Genomic DNA, 8,424 nt, shown 5'->3' on the forward strand with positions numbered 1-8,424 from the left:
TTTTGTTTGTTGGCTTCAATATTTTTGCATGCACTTATTCATTTGTTTCTTAAAATGTTACTTTTAATTATAAAGCATTTCAAACATTCAAACTAAATGTAATATAGCAGACACCTATGCAGTCCCAAGATAAAACAGATGTTAACATTTTGCCATACTTGTTTCCAATCTCTTTTTGTAAAGAAACTGAATGATGCGGATATATTTCCCTTTGCTTTCCTTCCCCAGAGGTAACCACTAATCCAGAAATCAGCAAGTATCATTCTCATGTATGTTTCCAATATATGCATGTGTCTCCACAAAACATAGAAGTCTGCCAACTTTTTCTGTAAAGGGCTAGATAGTAAATACTTTAGGCTTTGCAGGTCTCTGTTGAATATTCTGCTTTTAAAATTAGAAAAAATGTTATAACCTTTCAAAACTGTAAAAAGCATTCGTGGCTCTCTTGCCATACAAAGACAGGCTGAGGCCTGGATTTGGCCATTGGAGGTTAGTTTTCTCACCTCTGGATGTTTTTCTAGCCCTGTGCGTTCTAATAATTTGCATACAAATAGAATCATGCTATTCGTATTTTTTCACTATTTAAGTTTTTCATTCAGTATGTTTATGAGATGTATGTATGTTGATATGTTGATCTATTTCATATATATGTACATATATATGTATGTATGTGTGTATATATATATATGTATGTATGTATGTATATATATATATGTATTTTTTTTTCTTGAGATGGAGTTTTGCTCTTGTTGCCCAGGCTGGAATGCAGTGGCACAATCTTCTCTCACTGCAACCTCCACCTCCCAGGTTCAAGTGATTCTCCTGCCTCAGCCTCTTGAGTAGCTGGGATTACAGGTGCGTGCCACCACCTCCAGCTAATTTTTTTTTTTTGTATTTTTAGTAGATGGGGTTTCATCATGTTGGCCAGGCTGGTCTCGAACTCCTGACCTCAGGTGATACACCCGCCTCGGCCTCCCAAAGAGCAGAGATTACAGGTGTGAGCTACTGCGCCTGGCCTATTTCATATATTTTAATAGGCTATATTGTAGTCCATTGTATGAATACACCACAGGTTCCTTTTCCTTTCTTCTACCAAGAAACAGTTAAGGTTGTTTCCCACTTTTCATCGTTGTAAATAGTGCTGCAATTTTATTCTACTGACATAAAATCCAGCTTGGCATTCTGTGATCAGGATTGGCAGCACATGTTCAAGTCGACTTCTCAGAATGACTCCCATCATGGGAGGTGCACTACCTCTGCCACAGTCAAGGTGGTGGAAAGAAAGGAGGCTGCCACTGGAAGTACTGAGCTCATGAAGTTACTGCTGTAGCCGCAACATAGGGAACAGGAAATCTTGATCATGAGGCTTTTACCGCTGCTTCTGCTGTCTCTTAACACCTGTGAATTTGGTGACTGGGCATGAGGATGCTGACTCTTGCCACCACCACTCCAGTAGCTGCCTACAGTTACCAATAAGCAAGAGACTGGATACTGAAATGCGGTTTGTGAGGACAACTCACATCTCCACAAGTGTGCTTGCAATAGCAGGCATATATATGGCTTCCACATCTCTTCTGCTTTCCAAATATCATGTGAGTGCATCAAATTGGCAGAACCCAGTTTGTATAGAGAACGCTAGTGGCAAAGGTGTCTGGAAAACACAGTAATTTTTTTCTTTCTTTTCTTCTTATTTTTTGCTTTTCATCTTCTGCAGTACAGGAAAGTACATTAGAAGAATGTAGGAATGAGTGTTGGGCACTGGGCATCAATCAGCCTTGTCTACCCCCACACTTCTGGCTTGTTAACAGATTGTTTCATGTGTTTTAGTCTTATTCCCACAAGTAAATGTTTAGCTCCCCAAATCCCAAATCTGAATACGAGGATTCTACCTTGGCCCTAACACAGAGCTGAACACAATGTAACTTCTCTCTCTCTTTGTGTATAGATTATATACATTTATTTTGTATTTTATATAATATATATGTATTACATATAATATACATATATGTATTATATATTATATGTGTGTGTATATGTATATATATTTTTTGAGACAGGGTCTTGCTCTGTCTTCCAGGCTGGAGTGCAGTGGCACAACCATAGCTTACTTCAGCCTCGACCTCCCTGGACTCAGGTGATCCTCCCGCCTCAGTCTCCTGTGTTGCTGGGACCACATGCACATGCCACCATACCTGGCTAATTTTTTTTTTGTAGAGACAGAGTCTCGCTATGTTGACAGGGCTGGTCTTGAACTCCCAGCCTCAAGTGATCCTCCTGCCTCATCCTCCCAAAGTGTTGGGATTACAGGTGTGAGCCACCACACCCAGCTCAATATTTTTATTGAAGTGAATAACATGGAAGTAACCATTTTAAAGTAAACAATTCAGTAGCATTTAGGACACTCACGATGTTATGCAACCACCATTTCCATTTAGTTCCAAGACATTTTCATCCCCAAAAGACAAATCTCATGCCCAAAAAACAGTGGCTTCCATTCACCATTTAGTCTACCCCTGACAACCACTATTGATTTTCTGCCTTTATGGATTTACTTATTCTCTATGGATTTATCTGATCTTGGTATTTTATGTACATGAAATCATGAAGATCTTGTTAAAATTTATATTCTGATTCAGTAGGTAGGTTGGGGTCGGGACTTGAGCTTCTGCATTACTGTTAAGCTCCCAAGTGAAGTCTATACTTCTGGGCCATAGAACACACCTTAAGGTAGTAAGGTCTTAGAGTATAGTCATTTAAGTTAATGACCATAATTTAGGTGCCAGTACATAGTAAAAATTAAAGGCAAACACCCACTAGGATGACTATAATCAAAAAGTGTATAATAGCAACAAGAGTTGTTGAAGATGTGGAGAAATTAGAACCCTTATACTCTGCTGCTGGGAAAGTAAAATGTTACAGTCATTTGGAGAAGAGTTTATCAGTTCTTCCAAAAGTTTAACATAGAGTTACCATATGACCCAGTAATTCCACTCCTAGGTATATACTCAAGAGAAATGAAAACACATATTCACACAAAAGCTTTATGCGAATGCTTATAACAGCATTATTCATAATGGGCAAAAAGTGAAAACAACTTAAATGCCCATCAAATGATGAATGAATAAACAAAATGTTGACTATCTATTCAGCACAATATTCAGTAATAAAAAGTTAAGAAGTAGTGATTTATGCCACGACATGAATGATCCTTAAAATCATAATGCTAAGTGAAAGAAGTCAGCAACAGAAAAGGCCACATATTGTATGATTCCATTTGTATGAATTTTCCAGAATAGAAAAATTCGTACTGACAGAAAGTATTATAGATTAGTGGTTGCTTATTGCTGGGGGGCAAGAATGGAGAGTGACTGTTTATGAGCATGGTACTTCATTTTAGGGTGATGAAAATATTCTAAAATTGATTGGGTTTTGGTTGCACAACGTTATGAATATACAAAAAACACTGGATTGCAAACTTTAAATGTGTGAAGTATATGGTATGTGAATTATATTTCGATAAAGCTGCTGCAAAAAATGGAAAATAAAAAGTAATCGTGACTTTGTGGCATTACCCTGTGGCCAGCATTTCAAGTTGTGGTGAAACCAGATCACTGGTGCAATTTGGGCAGTTGCATGGCCTCCAAAGTAATTTGGGCATAAAAACAGTTCAGGAAATACTGAATTTGTTGACCACTCTAGAATTATGCACATTTTTTTCATAGATTCTGTCTTTTATTTTATTTTATTTTATTTTTGAGACAATGTCTCACTGTATTGCCCAGGCTGGAGTGCAATGGCATGATCTTAACTCACTGCAACCTCTACCTCCCGGGTTCGCGTGATTCTCCTGCCTCAGCCTCCCAAGTAGCTGGGATTATAGGGATGTGCCACCATGCCCGGCTAATTTTTGTATTTGTAGTAGAGATGGGTTTTCACCATGTTGGTCAGGCTAGCCTTAAACTCCAGACCTCAGGTGATCCACCCGCCTCGGCCTCCCAAAGTGCTGGGATTACAGGCATGAGCTACTGCGCCCGGCCAGACTCTGTGTTTTCTTCTATTGGCATTGAGGGAAGACTGACTGAGAGAGATTATGAAAGGATCAGGCCCTTCTCTATCCCCAGCTGCAGTTCGTCTTCACCATCACCTGACCTCTAAAATGGGAGTTGGAATATAAGCTTGTTTTGGGTAGGAACTATGTTTTACTAGCTTACCACCATATCTCTTGTGCCTGCCATAAAGTAGATTTGCAATAAATGTTTGTTGAATGAATAAATGATGTTATCACTTATTAGAAGTTATATAAAAAGGAGAATGAAGTTGTGGGGGCTCCAATACATAATTCATGTTATTTTTGAAAAAAAGTGAGCAAAAAGATGAAGAAGTTCCATTTAGAGATTAAAATGTCACCTTTATTTCTCCCAAGTGGTGAAGTCAGAAGACATGGCTTATATCTGAAGGTGCATGGAACTATGGAATGCCAAACCTCCGAACTAGATGTAGCCACTGTGCTAGATAATTGTAGCAGTAGCCCCAATTTGTTCATGCCTTCCAGGGTAGTCCACTCCTGCATTGAATCTTGGCTTAGGCTTGTGGCTTGCTTTGGTCAGTGAAACATTAGAAAATGTGATATAAGCAAACATTTGGAAAATTATTGCACATTGAAACTCTCTGCCTCCCACTTCTAGGAAACTATCCATCACTGTGAGAACAATCCTGTGCTAGACTTTGAAAAGGTGAGAGATCATGTGGACAGAGGCCCTAGCTATGGAAGTCATCTTAGCTGTCCCAGATGAGACCCCAGAAATGTGAATGAGGCTTTATTACACCATCCGGTCCCAGTTGAGCCAGCCTAGACTAGAATATCCTGTCCAGCTAACCAGCAGAATCATAAGAAATAATGTTTGCTGTTTAAGCCATTGTTGTGGGTTGAATTGTGTTTCTTAGACAGATATATTGACATCATAACCCCTGGTGCCTCTGGTACCTGTGAATGTGACCTTATTTGGAAATTGAGTCTTTGTAAATGTAATTAATATGTAAGTTAAGATGATGTCATACTGTAGTAAGTTGGGCCCTTAATCCAATACAACTGATGTCATTATAAAATAAAAGGAGAGGAGGGATAGAGACAAACACACAGGCAGAATGCCATGTAACAATAGAGGCAGAGATTGGAGTGATGAATTTACAAGGAAAACCAAGGATTGCTGGTGACATCAGAAGCTAAAAGGCATGCAACAGATTCTTCCTGGGAGCCTTCAAAGGGAACATAGAATTTAATTTCGAAGTTCTAACTCCTGAACTGTGATAAAATAAATTTCTGATGTTTTAAGCCAACCAGTTTGTGCTACTGTGTTACAGCAGCCACAGGAAAGTCATATGGCCATTAAATTTTGGAGTGATTTCTTACACAGTAAAAGATAAACTATATACTTATCTGCTCATTTGTGGAAGCAATAGACCAGGGCGAGGATCCCAATATGCCTGCCCAGAGAAAACTTACATTACTCAAAGAGTGTGCTCTTAGAATGTTTCCTTTAAAAGGGAAAAGAGAAAAGCTCTGGGCCTAATACACCTGGCTTATTCGCCTCAGATTCGTTAAACAGATTTCACCCCACCTACGCTTTAATGGGGTTTGTAAAGAAGTAGAAAGAATCTTCTAGGAGTGTCACATTAATTAAACTCCCTCCTATAGAAGAAAACATCAGGAATTGAGAAGCATACCAATTAACAGTGTCATACACTGAACACACGAAAAGCCAGATTTATTCCTACTAAGACTTGTAAAGAAAAACTGGTATGGTGTTCATCCAGGAAAATTGTGATCATAAGTGAGCTTCACACTTGTAACTTGAGGTGATATTCTACAAATGGCTGCAATGTTTCACTTTCCATCAGCTGAGTATGGATATGTGAAATCCAAGGCCATGCATATTTATTTAATTTTTGATAAAAAATATCAAACCCTATTAAACCTCTTTTCCCTTTTAAAGGACACGTTCTAAGAGCACACTCTTTGAATAATGTAAGTTTTCTCTGGGCAGGTATATTGGGATCCTCGCCCTGGTCTATTGCTTCCACACAAAAATATATTTTTGATATACATTTGATATATATCAAAGATATATATTTGATATATAAAATATATTTTATTTTACATTAAATATATACTATAATATGATATAAATTATATATATTGCTCTGTCACCCTGGCTGGAGTGCAGTGGTGCTATCTCAGCTCACTGCAATCTCCACCTCCTGGGTTCAAGCGATTCTCTTCCCTCAGCCTCCCAAGTAGCTGGGATTACAGGTGCACACCACACGCCCAGCTAATTTTGGTATTTTTAGTAGAAATGGGGTTTCACCATGTTGCCCAGGCTGGCCTCGAACTACTGACCTCAAGTGATCTGCATGCCTCAGCCTCCCAAAGCCCTGGGATTACAGGTGTGAGCCACTGCGCCCTGCCCATGCATATTTACCTCTGTTTTCTTCCAAGGGGTTTTTAGTTTTAGTTGTTACATTTAGTTTATCGATCTATTTTAGTTAATTTTCTGCATATGGTGTGAGATAGAAGTCCAACTGTATTCTTTATTCATTATCCAAAGGATAAAAACACATACAGTACATTGTTTGAGATCTAATAGGACAATGGATCATCTAAAGTGGGTTACCATTTAGAATAATTCCTGGATATATTTTAAAATGTCTGAGGACATATCATATTTTCTGTAGAACTCGCCTATTAGCCCAAATTCCTAAATAAATCATTGCTTTTGGAAGTGATTTCAGAGTCTGTGAATCTTAACCAGTCATTTATTCAAATTTTAATATAAAGTAATAGCATTCTATAATCTTTGTGAAAATTGGAAATGATTATGCCACCTTCATGGATCCCATTGTATGACTTACTGCGTTCTGTAGTTTGAAGATGATCTTATAAACTCTATGATTAATTGTTTTGTTTACTGTAGGTCCTAGGTCACATCCCCTTATTTATTCATAGTGGTTTTGTGTGGAAAGCTCTCACTGAGTCAGAGGGACTCTGTGGGTAGAAAATCAAGAATTTCTGTAGAGGTAAACAAGAGTCATCATTCATCCAACAGACATAAGGCAATGTTCTAGATATTGGGTAATACAAAGGCAATGGGAAATCAATTTTTATCTTCAAGGAGCTGGCAAACTGATTCAGGATATAAAACGTGTTTATAAATTACTATAGAACTAAGGTAAAAGTGTGTTAGTGATATAGGAAAGTTAACAAAAAAGCCAAGCTATATACATATCCTTTCAATAGTAGGTAGGATGATCATACATTTTGGTTTCCCTGGAAAATTCAAATTAACACCTATTGTCACTGTGTGATAGCACTCTTTCTCTCTGGAAAGTCTTATGGCTTGTATGATAAAATATATGGTCACTATAAAAATCGGTAGACAGTCTAATAAATTAGACAGGTGAACAACCATATTATGGTTTTCTTTTCTTTTTATTTATTTATTTATTTTTTTTAGAGACCGAGTCTCACTCTCTGTCGCTGGAGCTGGAGTAGAGTGGCGCGATCTTGGCTCACTGCAACCTCTACCTCCCGGGTTCAAGCAATTCTCCTGCCTCAGCTTCCCAAGTAGCTGGGACTACAGGCATGTGCCACCATGCCCAGCTAATTTTTGTATTTTTTAGTAGAGACAGGGTTTCACTATATGCTGGCCAGGTTGGTCTCAAGCTCCTGATGTCAGGTGATCCGCCTGCCTTGGACTCCTAAAGTGCTGGGATTACAGGCTTGAGCCACTGCGCCCTGCCATATTATGGTTTTCTAGTAAAAGAAATGAGGGAGTGCAAAAGGCAATTGCACAAAACACAAAACTCTGTTGCATTTCTATATATTAGCAATGAACAATCCAAAAAGGAAATTAAGAAAATAATTTCATTTACAATAACATAAAAAATACTTAGAAATGGGCGGGGTGTGTTGGTTCACGCCTGTAATCCCAGCACTTTGGGAGGTGGAGGCGGTCAGATCACGAGGTCACGAGATCGAGACCATCCTGGCTAACACGGTGAAACCCCGTCTCTGCTAAAAATACAAAAAAATTAGCCGGGTGTGGTGGCGGGCGCCTGTAGTCCCAGCTACTCTGGAGGCTGAAGCAGGAGAATGGCGTGAACCCGGGAGACAGAGCTTGCAGTGAACCTAGATAGCGCCACTGCACTCCAGCCTGGGCTACAGAGCGAGACTCCATCTAAAAAACAAAACAAAACAAAACAAAACAAAAACAACAACTTAGAAATAAATTTAACCAAAGAAAAGAAAGACGTGTACACTGAAAATCATAAAACATTGCTGAAAGGAACTAAACAAGATCTGAGTAAATGGAATGACAACCTGTATTCATAGATTGCTACACTTAATATTGTTAGGATGACAATACT

This window comes from Pan troglodytes, chromosome X (genome assembly GCF_028858775.2).
Source record: "Pan troglodytes isolate AG18354 chromosome X, NHGRI_mPanTro3-v2.0_pri, whole genome shotgun sequence".
NCBI classification, from domain to species: Eukaryota; Metazoa; Chordata; class Mammalia; order Primates; family Hominidae; genus Pan; species Pan troglodytes.